This window comes from Ovis aries, chromosome 17 (assembly GCF_016772045.2).
Source record: "Ovis aries strain OAR_USU_Benz2616 breed Rambouillet chromosome 17, ARS-UI_Ramb_v3.0, whole genome shotgun sequence".
In the NCBI taxonomy this organism is placed as follows: Eukaryota; Metazoa; Chordata; class Mammalia; order Artiodactyla; family Bovidae; genus Ovis; species Ovis aries.
Window position 1 is genome coordinate 54,750,375 of NC_056070.1, and position 14,489 is coordinate 54,764,863.

Genomic DNA, 14,489 nt, shown 5'->3' on the forward strand with positions numbered 1-14,489 from the left:
CTTTGCTCACCTTCTCAATGAGACCTCCTCAGCACGCTATTTTACAAATAACCCTTTAGGGACTTCCCTGGAGGTCCAGTGGTTAAGAATCTGCCTGGCAGTGCAGGGGACATGGGTCCGATCCCTGGTCAGGGAACCAAGATTCTGCATGCTGCGGAGCAACTAAGCCTGCTCGCAGCAACTACTGAGCCTATGGGCCACAGCTAGAGAGACAGAGTGCTCCCGTAACTCGAGAGTCTGTACTGTGATGAAAGATCCTGCATGACGCAGCGAAGATCTTGAGTGCCACAACTAACCTGATGTAGCCAAATAAATATTTTTTAAAAAGCAGCCATTTAGCCCTGCAGAGCCCTTTCTCTGCCTTGTGTTTCTCCCCAGCATTTACCACTTCCTAGAAGCCTGGCGTGCTGCAGCCCATGGTGTCGCAAAGAGTCAGACACGACTGAGCTACTGGACAACAACATACTGTGCAGTTCACTTATTTTGTTCACTCTCAGTGGGCCGCTCAGGAGGGTGAGTCCTCACCACACTCTCCTCGGCTCCAAGCTCTTGACTGGCCAGCACACAGCAGCTGCTCAGCAAGTCTGTTAACTGATTGAAGTAACAGCTCTCATCAAGTGCCTGCTGTGTGCCAGGAACCGTGTATATGTTTTGTGCTCCTGTTTAAAATCTAATCACCCTGTGAGGGAGAGACCCCCTTGTTTTCTGTGTCCCTGTTTCACAGATGAGGAAACTGAGGCTGAGAGGAAAAATGAGATGCCTGGGATCAGACAGAAGCTGGGAGTGGATCTGAGGCCCATTTGCTTCCAGAGTCCAGGCTCTTAAAGGGCCTTGGGAAAGGTGGTTTGCTCTCAGAACTCAAGGTACTGTGATGGTTAATCTCTCTCAGGATGGTTTTCCTCCTGTGGCCTCGCAGGCAGCCTTGGGATCCAAGGAGTGAGAAGGGAGGGCTTGAAATAAAGTCGTGGCCTTGTTTAGTGGCCGTGGGTGACGGGCTTCAGAGTCCAAGAACCAGAACATCTGCCTCTAAGAAGCAGAACATCTCCTCAGCCGCCCCAGTGGTATAGCCACAGAGTCAATGGCTGGCTGGGTGGTCACCCCCTCGTGGAGCCCTGCTGCATGCCAGGCGTGGGGCTAGTGTAGGGGAGACAGCCGCCTAGCGACAAACTGCATGCCTCATGACACGGTGCAAGGGGTAGATGGATGAAAAGATACAAATGCACAACGCAGAGAGTTTCCAGTGGTGACAGATTCGACAGAGGGAAGAAATAGAGATGGGTAGTGCCAGGCAGCAGTGCTGAGCAGAGATGGGGAGAGTGCTCCTGGCCCCAGGGACAGCAGGAGCCTCAGAGGAGGACAGATTGGGAATCTTGCAGAGCAGAAGGAGCATGCAACCTGAGCTGAGTGAGTGAGGGAGCCAGGGGTGCAAGGTGAGGCAACAGCAAGGTGTGCAAGGCAGACCACATGGTTTGGCCTTGGAATTTCACACCAGAAACGAGGGGAGCAGGAGACACTGTGTCGAACCAGCCCCTAGGCTGCCCATGCCAGGGGCAATCTGACTGGGAGCAAGGCCAGCAAACAAGATCCTATCAACCAAATCAATCTACCAATATGTGCTCAGTTGCTCTGATGTGCTGAAACCTCTGTGGATGTTGCTGGAGAAAATGGGAAGATCCTTGGCCCCTAGGAAAGAACAAGGTAGTTAAGGAAACGAGTAACACAGACTTTGCTTTCCTTGTCAAGGGCCTGAATAGGGATTGTTAGAAAGTTTTCATTCAACCTTAGGCAATTTGAGGCAGTGGAGTGGAATGATTGAGCCCTCAGGCTGGGAGGTCAGACAGAATTGCACTTGAACTGGGGGCGGGGGGCACGCTGTGTGACCTCGGGCAAGTGACTTTACCTCTCTGAGCACAGAAAGTGAGAACCATAAAAAGCCCTTCCTTAAGAGATTTTTCCAGAGTGAGTAACTATGAGGCCCAGGCAGGTCCTCAGTAAATGGCAGTGATCACTCAGATAGAAAAAAATTTCACTTTTGGGGGTGCAAACCCAAAAATAACTTATTGCCATGGCACACACAAAAAAAGCGTACGTTATTTCCTCCCTGCAGTCACATCTGGGTTAGAATTACCCAGGAGCCGATTCTAAAGAATCTTTAATAACAAAAAGTGTATTTTCCTGTCTGTGTGCAGGCACAGGTACACACACCTGAGTGGGCACATGCACCCACACCCATGCACTTGTGCACACGTCCAGAGGCACATAATAACACACATCTATGCACACTCACACGCACATGTACCAGCACGCAGACAGAGCAAAAAGAGCTTTTCTGCCCAAGATTCTCTGACAACACCAGAACAAATGTTTCCCAAGCTAATAGGCACACCATGGATTTCCAGTAAAACACTTGTGTGAGCAGTCAGTAGCTATAAATGGGTAAACAAAAAGTTTGTTGCAGCCACAGTAGATGTTCAGAATGCATGGTAGGGGTAGAGAGTCCCTGGTTGAGGCCCCTCCAGAGGGGCATCTGTACAGCTGGACCCTCTAAGAACATATTTTATTCAACTGGGCCTTTGGGAGAAGGTGCTGGGGAGAGAGTTTCGGCTCTGTTAATTCAAGGTGGGTGGGAGGGTCTTGGTCAGGGTGATAAGTTTCTTAGGGCCTCAGTTTCCTCATCTGGGAAATGGAGACCATAATAGTACACACACCTTCATAAGGCTGTTGAGAGGATTAAGTGGGATTATGTGTGTCAGGGAAATCCTGGGAACATGGCACCTTGAGTAGGTTGTGGTGCCATGTGGCCACCAGGACTTGGGCCCATAGGCTGTGTTAGACCTTAGGTTCTGTTGTTGGAGAACCGAATATCCCCTCTTGTCAATGAGCTGGACTGGCCCTGGGGAGTCCCCGAGAGCCCTGGGAGTGGCAGTCTGAGAAGACTTGGGGTTTGGGTCTGTGTAGACGTTCAAGGGTACGTTCAGCCCCAACCTCAAGGGTATATCAGGGGAGGGAGCTTCATGGCTGGGCTGAAGCTTCTCTGTCCTTGATGCTGGTACAGCTAAGGCACCTTGCCTGAGAATGCAGCTCTACCGGGCCTGAGAGCTTTTCACTGCTGGTGGGATTCCTATGGTCAAGAAGTATCCAACAATCAGACCTAAGTTCCATGGAGCCAAAGAGAAAAATAACTGCCCACCTGAACAGAAGACAAAGAGAAGAACATCGGGCAGAACAATCAGAAAATGAATCTAGTGGATTAGTTCCTTACTGCAGCTATAAAAATATTACCATAAATTTGGTGGTTTAAGAGAGCACCAATTTATTCATATCATGGTTCTAGAGGTCAGAAATCAATTGAAAATGCAGGGCTAACATTCCTTCTGGAGGGTCTCATGGAGAATCCATTCCTTGCCTTCTCCAGCTCCTAGGGCCTGTCTACACCCCTTGGCTCGTGGACACATCACTCTAGGCTCTTGGCTTCTGAGGACCCCCATGATTATTTTGGGCCAGTGTGGGTAATCCAGTAATCTTGGTGGGGGAGTCATCTCCCCACTTCCAGATTTTTATCGCCTCTGCAAAGTCCCCTTTGTCAGGGGACCTTACAGGTAAGGTAACATACTCACAAGTTATAGGGACATGGACATTTCCGAGGACTTTTATACTGTCCTCCACATCTAGTGAGCAGAGGAGGAAACAGAGCAACAGCTAAGTAATATTAATTACAACAATAAAACTTAAGTGTATTAAAATTCATGGAACTGTACATGAAAAAGGGTCAATTTTATCGAACGGTAATTTTAAAAATTACCTGTTGACGATTTTAAAAGAAGGCGTGAGGAGAGGAAAAAATATAAGTAGTGCTTATAGATGTACTTTGTTTTAAAGCAAGAATGATATCAACCCAAATTTCAAAGGACATGAATTACTTAAATATTTATTGGTGCCCCACTCAGGGCAGGGTCCTGTTCTTAGGGCTTGATGTATGTCAGTAAAACTTTGTTTGGTTAAGGAGAGAGATGTACATACTAAGCTTCAATTTGAGAAAAGTAGGAATTTATGTCCAACTGTCTATGGCATAATAGTCTTCTCTTTTGAAAATGAAGCAGTGTGTTAATTTGATTATTTTTTAAAACCCGTGTATTGGTTTACTACATAAAACAAAAACTGAAACAAACAAACATACAGAAATGCCAGTGAAATCCAAAAATGATTTCCTGGAGCTTTCAGAGCCAATTTCTGAAATAAAAACTTAACTAGATGACTTGTCAACAAGGAGGGTCATTGCAATCCATACAGTGGTCTGGAGGATGACCTGCAGAGAGTATCTTGGAAGGAAATAAAGAGAAGCAAATGCTACACATTCCAGAAGGAGGGGCCAAAAATAAATAATTCAAGAAAATTTGGAGTAGGAAATGGCAACCTACTCCAGTATTCTTGCTTGCAAAATTGCATGGACAGGGGAGCCTGGAGAGTGGACACTGGTGGGCTACAGTCCATGGGGTTGCAAAGAATCAGACGTGATTGAGCACACACAAGAAAATTGTCTTCAGCCAAGGGGAGAATAAAATCTGCCAATTGAAAGGACTCCCAAGCTCCTCCATGCTGGATGGATAAGGAAAAAAACACACACACCAAGGTATATCTTGGCAAAATTCACAAACTTCCAGGGTTAAGAGAAAATCTGACAAATTTCTAGGCAGAAAGAATATAGCTCCTATGGAAAAAATATAATTGGTATCGGACTTTTCTTTGGCAGTGCTGGCAAGCAAGGAGCCAGAGAACGAGGGACTGCAGACCACAGACCCTAGGTCCCGGGAAATGGTCACCTGCCAGATTGAGGACAGGAGGATTGTTTGCTTTTGATTCTTCTCGAGATGGCCTTGTGTGATTGCGCAGGGTTTTGGAATCCAGTAAGCCAAGGTTTGAGTTCAGGCCAGCTGTATTATTTCAGGAAGTGTTTTTTTTCTCCTCTCTAAATCTCAGTTTCTGCATCTGTAAAACGGAGGTAATAATAGAGTTATCATAAGGTTGTCATGAGGATCAAATAGGATAGAGTGTTTTGAGCCCTCGATAAACGTTAGCCACTGAGATTGTCTTTGGGGCACTTAGATGTTAGACCTGGGAACCCCGACTTGGGGCCAGGAACTTTTTTACCTTTTCCCAGGCTTGGGAAATGTGGTCTAACCTGGTGGAGGGAATCCTTGAAGGAAATGGAAAAGGACAGTCCTTTTCCATTGACCATTTGGAGCCTCGACATGGAGTGTCTCAGAGTCAAAGCCCCTGTTTGAACTTGGATCCAACACCTTTGTTTGGGTTGACTATTTTCAGGGGCTTGGAATGAGGGGAGATGGATAAAGGAGACATAAACTTGTGATTCCCACTTTGCTGATCACACTGCTTCTGATATTTTTCTAAGGTAAACATTAAGACTTTAAATTTTCAGACAGTGTGTGGGTAAACAGGTAAAATGAATCCCTGTTGTTAGGGGTCAGAACAGTGGGAGTTCGTAAGTGTAGGGGCCTCTGGGGTTACCAGGTTTAGCAAAAAATAAATAAAATGTGCATGTGCGTGCGTGTGCACGTGCACACACACACACACACACACACACACACACACACACACACAGGGCTTCCCTTATGGCTCAGCGGTAATGAATCCGCCTGCAGTTCTGGAGACACAGGTTTGATCTCTGGGTCAAGAAGATCCCTCGGAGAAGGAAGTGGCAACCCACTCTAGTAGTCTTGCCTGGGGAAATCCCATGGATAGAAGAGCCTGGCAGGCTTCAGTCCATGGGGTCTTAAAAGAGTTGGACACAACTTAGCAACTAAACAACAACAATACACACACACACACACACACACACACACATATAGTGAAGAAGGAAATGGCAACCCACTCCAGTATTCTTGCCTGGAAAATCCCATGAACAGAGGAGCTTGGTGGGGTACAGTCCACAGGGTACAGTCCATTGGAAAAGAGACAGCTACGACTTAGCGACTAAAGAACACAACAATCGGAGATTAGTTCTGCTATTCTAGAACTTCAGGAAGTTCCTTCCAGACTTTTTTAAAATAAAATTTTAACTTTAGGATTTATAGAAGAGTTGAAGAGGTCCCACTCACTCAATTTCCCTAATGTTAACATCTTTCGTTGTCATTGGGACTTTGGTCGAAACTAGGAAACTGGCGTTGGTGCATTACTATTGACTCAGCTCCAGACTCCATCTGGGTTTCTCTGGTTTTTCCACCATTGCCCTTGTTTCTGTTCCAGGATCTATTTCAGGATTGCATCTCAATTTTCCCCTCTCCCTTTCTCAATCGCTCTCACTGGCACACACACTTGTACTTTTTTGTATTAATATCATATCATGCACATACTAATATACTTTTTCACATGAATGATATCATCACACACACACACACACACACACACACACCAGCCACCTGGATCTTTCTACTCCATGATGTGCCTTGAAGCCTTTTGAAACGTTGTCCACCCTCTCCTCACCCATGGGGATGAGATGCTTGTCCACCTGTCTGTGACTGAGCGAGAGGCTGGAGGCAGACCCAGGTCATGCAGCAGACACACTTAATACACATTCAGAGCACCAACTGACAAAACAAAGGAAAACCCGCAAAATTTTTTGGGGGAAAGGATTAGATATATTTTTAAAAAGGACTAAAATAGTCACCACAGGGAAAATCAGAACATCGTGAGATGTTTTTACGCTGGTCTGACCGTTCCGTACTGTTTTTATCTTGCATTTCATATGAGGTAGTGGGAGTTAGCGTCTTTGCTCTTCTTGAGTCTTTTAAAGGTTTTAATCCAGCTCTGGCTAGGGGTATTTTTTAACTCATCCCCTTTGTAAGTACTTTTTCCTCTTTAGCTCCTGGAATTCAAGTCTAAGCCTTTATATTCCTCATAAGGTGAAAAAGAAGCTCTTCTCTGTGTGTTTGTTTTATAAAACTTCAGTGGATCAAACAAATACATACATTAATATCAGTAAATGAAAGCGTTAAATTTAAAGCATTAAGCACATGAATATTTAGGACAAAACCTGGCACAGGAAAATGACATATATGTGCTTACCATGTTATCATTGAAAGCAAACTGGTCTAGTGGGTCGCCTTGCCTTGGGCGTAATACCTCTTTAAGGAGGGTGGTGAAGTCAGCCATCACCAATAGAACAAAGGCATACCAGGCCCTGCCAGCCCAAAGTCGGGTGGGTGATGGGCTCTGTCACCAAGTGATAGCCTATCTCCCTGTGTCATGGGCCCCCAGGCGTCAGTGAGAGCCACCAGGTGGGGAAGTTGGCTTCTCCAGCAAGTCAGACCTGGGTAGACAGGCTCTGTACCCAGCAGAGATGGGGCAGCTACAGTGAAGGGGCACCCTCTGTGCAGTGAGCGCAGCTTGGTCAAGCAGCCTCAGTTTCCTCATCTGTGACACGGGGATAATAGAGACCCTAATGTCCAAGTGTTGCAAGCATTCTTATGAGGTTTGAATGAGTTAACTCATACTTGCAAAGTGCTGGAATGCTCTGGGCTCACAATAAGTGTTCAGTAATTGTCAGCTCTTTTTCCAGAGCACTGGAGGTCAGCTGTGTCCAGGGAGAGGGGAAAAAGAGGGGTAAAAGAGATAACATGTTCAAGCATGAATTTAATTTCTTTTCTCTCGTTCAGCCAAACTCTTTGCTTATTAACAACCAAACCAAAATCTTCAGCCCTCTTGATTCTGTCCCACTGGCAAATAAATCTGTTCTGCTCCAATCATGTCTTGCAAATCATTTCTTCTAAATCTTGTCCTAGGTCTGGCATATGGTACTAGATCCTGATTTGTTTGAGGCCCCTCTTCTCTTGCCTTTTCACCTATGCCTTCTATATACCCCCACTCCAGTACTTCCTGACATACCCAACTCTGATGATGAACTTTACATGTTTCAGAACTTTCAATGGCTCCCTGCTACCTGAGGAAGAACACTGCCCTCTTTGGTCCAATAGTTAAGATCTTTTACCACTTGACCCTGACATACTAGAGTGGTACAATGATTGAAAGCGGGATTCCAGGTCAGCTCCTTCACTCCCTTTATTGTAGGGCTCTGGAAAAGTGACGTAACTACCCTGAACCTCAGATTCCTTACTTATAAATGAGGGGAAACAATAGAGCTGACCTTAGAAGACTGTTTTAAAAGTAAAACTAGATCACTGAGATGCTAAGGATAGCAACTAACATATATTGTGTGCTTGCTCTGTGCCAGGTACTGTCCCAAGAGCCATCCACATGGTAACTCGTAGAATTCCTGTGAATGGCTTTGCACAGAGTATGTGCACCATGAGTACCTGTGTGTGTGTGTGTGTGTGCACACACATGCACGCACATACAAAGGAGTTACTACTGGTTATCTTTCCAGCTCATTTCCTACTCCAGCCCCCACCTCACGCTCAGGCAGAGGTGCTGGGGGAAGGTGAGCTGTGACCCTTGGACATGTCTGCGTTGCTGAAATGAAGCCTCCTCGTGGAGGAAGGACACACATGAGGGGGAAGTGCAGGGTCTGGAGGGAGCATTAACGCCTGGGCTGGATTCTTGGGGGTAGATAATAAGGCCTGGATAAAGCAGGCCTGCCCACCGTAACCACCTCCCAGCCACTGTCCCATGACCTCCCCAAACTGAGGTCCCCAGAGAAATCATTATTGTCCTGTTTATCTAGCGCTCATGTGATAGACAGTGACCTAAGAGCTTTAACCGTCATCTTATTTCATTCTCACAGCCCTGGGAGGAGAGTACTAGTATTGGCCACATTTTCCAGATGAGGAAACTGAGGCTCAGAGAAGAGCAGTCACTCTCCAGGGCCTCACTGCTAGTGCCTGGCACATTTGAAGCCTGCATGCCAGACTCCACCACTGCAGTTTTCCTCACTCTGCTATCCAGTCTGGGGGCGTAGGGATCCAGGTCCCAGCTCTCACCACCCCCAGAGAGCCTAGAGGTCAGACCCAGTCGCAGGCAGCCAGACAAGCCTCTGGTGGCTTTTCCTCTCCTGGTATTTTTAGCCCTCAGTCATCTGCCTTGCCTGCGTGGGGGGACCAAGGCACCCAGACAATTCCATTTTTACTGGTGCCCTTCAGATGCCCGTTGCCCACGCCCGCCCGCCCCGCAGGCTCAGCTGTCTCCGTGGCATGCCTGGCATTCTGGGGGCATTGTTCCTTTCGGTGAGGCCCAGATTCCAGCAACAGCTGCTGCCCTGACCTCCCCCACCAGCCTTTCCACACTCCTTTGCCCGCCTGTCCAAGTCCCCTTTGTTGAAACCGTAGCATCATGACAGCCGAACCTGTCAGTTACGCCCCGCTCTGGAGCTGTATAAAGGCTGAGCTCCAGGCTCATTAGTCATCCGACCCAGGGTTCTTGGGTGAAGGACCTTTCAGCATGTCTTCAGCTCACAGGGCTCTGCAGGGCTGAGGCCCCTGCACCTTTCCGGCACAGCCATGGGTATTCACAGGGCTTTGATCCTGGAGCAGGATTCTTGAGCCTCAGCTCTTTCGATATTTGGGGCCAGGTAGTTTTTTTTTTTTTTTTTTTTTTTAAATGGGATAGGGGCTGTCCTGTGCATGGCGGGACATTGAGCAGTGTTCCTGGTGTTCACTCAGTAGATGCCAGGAGTAACCCCTTCCCAGACTGTGACAACCAGGAACGTCTCCAGATGCAGCCAGTTCTCCACTGTGGGGGGAAATTATGCAAGGGTTAGAACCACTGATCTTGAGAGTTATTATGAGGCTAGGAGAGATGGAGCTTTCCCAGGTGGCTCAGTGGTAAGAAAGCTGCCTGTCGATGCAGGAGACACAGGTTTGATCCCTGGGTGGGAAAGATCCCCTGGAGAAGGAAATGGCAACCCACTCCAGTATTCTTGCCTGGGAAGTTGCATGGACAGAGGAGTCTTTTGGGCTATAGTCCATGTGGTCACAAAGAGTTGGGCATGACTTAGCAGCTAAACAACATCAACAACGACGCTGGGGGAGATGGGTTCTCTGCCAGTGAAGAGCATGCAGATGCCTAGGAGTGCTGAAGTCCACCGACCCTCTGTCTTCCCTCCCGCTGTCTCCTGGCCTGGCTGTGGGGAAGGAGGGACACTTGGAGTCAAGAGGGAAGAATGCCACTTCTGCTGCTTGCTGCCTGGCTCCTGGCGGGCAAGTGGCTCTTCTTTGTGGAACCTCCCTTTTTGTATCTGTGAAATGGGTGGGTAAGAACACCAATCTCATGGGGTGCCGTTCAGCTTGATTAAGATAACACTGAACAAAACACAGCTTGGATTTTGCCTTCCAATGTCTTCCTAAGTCCTGTTTTCTGGGGTAAATTATGCCTGTCCTTGGATGAAAAGTTGAGTTTTCTGTGCATGACTTTTCTGCTCATTTTAGGTGAAAGACAGTCCTATGGTCATTTAACCCTAAAGACAGCCTTACTTCAATATTTAGAATGTCTAACCCCAAATGGAAACCAGAATTCAAAACTTCTTCTGTGAATTCATGTCCAGTCTTCTGTCTTCCCTCAGCTCAGCCCTGCAAGGTGTGCACAGCGTCCTGATCAAATCCCTGTGGCCACTCACCAGGATGACTCCAACAGCCTCCCTGCTTCCTGTCCTTGACCCTCCACAGACTTGCCATATGGCAGCAAGGGGAACCTTTTTCAAAGCCAGTTATGTCCACTCATTCTTTTAAATTGTTGCTTACTCTCTTAGGACAAAGAGTCTTCCATCTATCTGGACCCTTCTTCCCTTCTCTCTTTATCTAAATCAGAGTTTCTCAATGTCACCTTGCGTGGCCTTAGAACTTTCTGTCTCAGTCCTCCGAGGACACCTGCAAAGCAGGACTAGCGAATACACGGCACATGGCATGCACGCACCACTCCCTAATCCAGTGCCCGTGGCAGACACTGCCAGTCAATCACAGCACTCTCTCTCAGTGAGCCAGGATGGCCACGCTCAGTTGAAGATGGCAAGGGAGATGAACTGACACCCTCAATCTCTCTGCCATGGCTGGAGGTGGGGAATAGTGAGGTCATCAGTACTATTGACATTTGGGGCCAGATAATTCTTTGTTGTTGGGGGCTGACCTGTGGGTTGGAAGATGCTGAGTAGCATCCCCAGCCTCTTCCCACTAGATACCACCCAGTTGTAATAATCAAAGATGTTGCCAGATGGGACTTCCGTGAGGGTCCAGTGGCTTGGACTCCATGCTCCTTTGCACTCCATGCAAAGGGGCCCAGGTTCAATCCTTGGGCAGGGAACTAGATCCTACATGCCCCAAGTAAGAGTTGGCATGCTGCAGCTAAAGATTATGCATACTGCAACAAAGACCAAAAATCTCACATGCTGTGACTAAGACCGAGCACAGCCAAATAAACAAACAGAGATACTTAAAACGACATTGCCAGACATTGCCACATGTCCCCTAGGGGTGGGTCCAAAATTGTCTCCATTAGAGAGCCACTGGCCTACCTAGCAGTTACTTATTCTCTAACTAACTTGTTCCTTCTTCCCCAGTGCCCCAGGTGAAGACTGCTAGCACTGGAATCCTCTCTCCCTCACTAATCACAGTCACTTTTCACACTCCTCTGTCTGATTATTTGATAAGCACTGACTCCCTGCTTGGGCTGTAGTTCCACGACGTAGAGACCTTGTCTATCTTGCTGACCATCTTCCCGTGGCACTCGGCACAGTGCCTGACACACAGTAGGCACTCAGTCAGTATTTGCTGAATGCTCTATTGCAGCATTCACTGCATTGGCTTATCATTCTGTTAGTCTCTCTCTTTCTCCAGAACCTTCCAGATCGGAAACCAGGATTCATTCATCTTTCCAGGGCCCTCAGTCCTGGCACATAGTAGGTGATCACTGTAGACTTGTTCTATGGAACTGAATTCAAAAGGGACTGAGGATGGTCTTAGAGTGAGTCCAGAAAACATGTGTAAAAGGCCTGGACAGACTTCCTATGCAGTGTCTCTGGAGGCTGAAGTCTGTAGTCCTCACACCTGTCCTGTCCAAGACTTCAGGCCAGGGACTTACTGAGACTCCAAACTCTGAATGCAGGGGGCCCAGATTCAATCCCTGGTCAGGGAACTAGATTCCCACATGCTACAACTAAAGATTCTGCATGTTGTGGTGAAAAAAATAAATATTTTTAAAAGAAAGACTTCAAAAATAAAAGGAAGACTTCAGGCAAGGTGGGTCCCCTTTGGCTCACCAAGAGTATCACAGTGACAGGCATCAGAGAAATCTTATTTGAGCTGAGTGTGGATGTTGCTCTTTATCCCTTACCACCATCCATGTCAGAGGGGTTAAGGATCTCGCCTATCAACTTCAGTTGAGCATGGCTCTCCTGGCTTAATAAAAACAGGGTACTGTGATTGATTAGCAATGTCTGCCTTGGGTGCTGGATTAGGGAGTCGTGTATGCATGCTGCGTGCCATGTATCTGCTATTCATCCTTTGTATGTGTCCTCTGAGACAGAAAGAAGGTCCTTCAGTTACATGTCTGAGGGGAACAGGAGAGTTTGGGACACACGATGGAGTACTTCTGTTTCCCCAGGAAAAGTCAGACAGAGAAAGCTAAGTTTGCCCTCTTGTCTTGGGTGACTTTGGACAAGGGAAGAGGAGCCTGAGGGATTAAGGGGGAGTGTGTGCTAATATTTCTGTATCCCAGCCAGGGGCCAGGGCTTTTTACAAAGGACAAAAATAGACAGGAGAGATGAAGAAGACAAAGAGGAATAGATCATGGAATTCATTCTGGAATGAAGGTGTGAGGCCAACAAAAGTCTCTGAGGTGAGTCATGATTTTACAGAGGGAATAGGCCTCAGGGAAGGAATTGGTTCTGCCTGTAACAATGCCCAGAGACTGTCCTAAGGGTGAACATGCAGGTATTAACACAAATGGAGAAAGCCAGGTTGATCTTAGTTCTGAACAGAGACCTGGGACCCCTAGATGCATGGGGTACGCTTTGGGTTGCAGAAGACCATTAGCAGGAGCTTACACCATTGGAGGATTATTTTGTCTTTGGTCAAATCCTGAACTTAGAGTTTTGTTAGCAAGAAAAAAGATGGCAAATGATTTGGGGTAATGCAGTGAAGAATGTCTGCTTACCACTCCTTCCAAAAAAGCTGAAATAATTTTCCCCCCAAATATATAGTGGAATATAAAATATAACAAAAATTTTCTATAGCTGAAGAATGACTCTAGTTAAAGAGGTTTCTAGGGACTTCCTTGGTGGTTTGGTGGCTTAGATTCCACATTCTAAATGCAGAGGACCCAGGTTTGATCCCTGGTGCTGGGGGAAGGGATAGTTAGGGAGTTTAAATGGACATATACACACAGCTATATTTAAAATAGATAACTAACAAGGATCTACTGTATAGCATAGGGAACTCTGCTCAATGTTATGTGGGAGAGGAGTTACATTCACGTTATGTGAGTGGGAGGAGAGTTTGGGGAAGAATGGAAATATGTATATGTATATGTATGATGGAGTCCCTTTGCTGTTCACCTGGAACTATCACAACACTTATTCAGCTATACCCCAATACAAAATAAAAAGTTAAAAAAAAAGAGTAAATATAAACAACAACAACAAGACGGTCCCATGTGCCACAACGAAGACCTGCTTCAGCCAAATAATAAATATTTTTTTAAATTAGTGAAGGTGGTAAATTGAAAAAATGGCTTCTCAGTTGCAGAACTTCTCAGAGCCTTTAACAATTACAATTGGTGTTTTTTAAAATACTGACTACTTGCCAGGTACTGTATCAGTTGCTTTATTTCTATCTTATTAAGTCCTTATAATAACTCTGCTGCTGCTGCTGCTGCTAAGTCGCTTCAGTCGTGTCCGACTCTGTGCGACCCCATAGACGGCAGCCCACCAGGCTTCTCCGTCCCTGGGATTCTCCAGGCAAGAACACTGGAGTGGGTTGCCATTTCCTTTTCCAATGCATGAAAGTGAAAAGTGAAAGTGAAGTCACTCAGTTGTGTCCGACTCTTCACGACCCCATGGACTGCAGCCCACCAGGCTCCTCCATCCATGGGATTTTCCAGGCAAGAGTACTGGAGTGGGGTGCCATTGCCTTCTCCATATAATAACTCTATGGGCCCCAAACAGTAGAAACTAAGGAAGATGGCAGGGACTTTCCTGGTGGTCCAGTGGTTAAGATCTGCACTTCCAATGCAGGGACACAGGTCCATCCCCTGTTCTATGGTGCTGGGTGGGAGGTGGATAAGAAGAAGAGGGCAGAGCCAGGGTTTGAAGCCAGGATTCTGATCCTAGACCACTGTGCGATACTCTTTGCTGTAGAGCAAACAGTTACTAAAATGAGCAAATTGTTGTTCTCTGGGGAGGTATTTTGCCAAGGTTGAAAGACTGAGGCCCCCAGATGGCCCCTGACTATTGGCAGCAGAATTCAAATTTAAATATCTTGTTCTTGTGGATTTCCCCAAATCAAAGTCTATCCCATTACTCTTTTTTA